This window comes from Physeter macrocephalus, chromosome 9 (assembly GCF_002837175.3).
Source record: "Physeter macrocephalus isolate SW-GA chromosome 9, ASM283717v5, whole genome shotgun sequence".
Taxonomy (NCBI): domain Eukaryota; kingdom Metazoa; phylum Chordata; class Mammalia; order Artiodactyla; family Physeteridae; genus Physeter; species Physeter macrocephalus.
The window spans coordinates 55,375,154-55,376,882 of NC_041222.1; positions in this window are offsets into that span (position 1 = coordinate 55,375,154).

Consider the following 1,729-nt stretch of genomic DNA (forward strand, 5'->3'; position numbering starts at 1 on the left):
ATGCAAGGATTCTTCAATATACACAAATCAATCAATGTGATACACCATATTAATAAATTTAAGGATAAAAACCATATGATCATCTCAATAGACACAGAAAAAGCTTTTGACAAAATTCAACATCCATATATGATAAAAACTCTCCAGAAAGTGGGCCTAGAGGGAACCTACCTCAACATAATAAAGGCCATATATGACAAACCCACAGCAAACATCATTTTCAATGGTGAAAAACTGAAAGAATTACCTCTAAGATCAGAAACAAGACAAGGATGTCCACGCTCACCACTATTATTCAACATAGTTTTGGAAGTCCTAGTTACAGCAATCAGAGAAGAAACAGAAATAAAATGAATACAAATTGGAAAAGAAGAAGTAAAAGTGTCACTGTTTGCAGATGACATGATACTATACATAGATAATCCTAAAGATACCACCAGAAAACTACTAGAACTAATCAATGAATTTGGTAATGTTGCAGGATACAAAATTAATGTACAGAAATCTCTTGCATTCCTATACACTAACAATGAAAGATCAGAGATAGAAATTAAGGAAACAATCCCATTCACCACTGCAACAAAAGGAATAAAATACCTAGGAATAAACCCATCTAAGGAGGTAAAAGACCTGTACTCAGAAAACTGTGAGACGCTTATAAAAGAAATCAAAGATGACACAAACAGATGGAGAGATATGCCATGTTCTTGGATTGGAAGAAACAATATTGTGAAAATGACTATACTACCCAAAGCAATCTACAGATTCAATGCAATCCCTATCAAATTACCAATGGCATTTTTTACAGAACTAGAACAAAAAAAATCTTAAAAATTTGTATGGGGACACTAAAGACCCCAAAAAAGCCAAAGCAATCTTGAGGGAAAAGAACAGAGCTGGAGGAATCAGACTACCTGACTTCAGTCTATATTACAAAGCTACAGTAATCAAGAAAATATGGTACTGGCACAACAACGGAAATATAGATCAATGGAACAGGCCAGAAAGCCCAGAGATAAACCCATGCGCCTATGGACAACTAATCTATGACAAAGGAGGCCAGGATATGAGTCAATGAGCCATATTTGTATGGATCTACTTCCAGACTTTGTATTGTCTTTCGTTGATCTATGGTCTTTCTTTTTACCAATACCACATGGTCACGATTACTGTAGCTTGTATAAGTCTTAAAAATCTGGTAGTGTGATTTCTCCATCTTTATTCTTTTCAAAATTATTTTGGCTTGCGCCTATGGACAACTAATCTATGACAAAGGAGGCCAGGATATGAGTCAATGAGCCATATTTGTATGGATCTACTTCCAGACTTTGTATTGTCTTTCGTTGATCTATGGTCTTTCTTTTTACCAATACCACATGGTCACGATTACTGTAGCTTGTATAAGTCTTAAAAATCTGGTAGTGTGATTTCTCCATCTTTATTCTTTTCAAAATTATTTTGGCTTTTCTATCAATTTTGCCTTTCTGTATAAATTTTAGAATCAGCTTATCTATACAAAAACACTGCTGAGATTTTGATTGAAATTACATTAAATCTATATATTATAAGTTTGGAAAGAATTCACATGTTTATGATAGTGAGTCTGCTAATCCATGAACATGACATATCTCTCCATTTATTTACATCTTTGGTTTCTTTTACCAGCATTTTGTAGTTTCAGCATGCAGATCCTATATAAGTTTTGTTAGATTTATAGCTAAGTATTTAT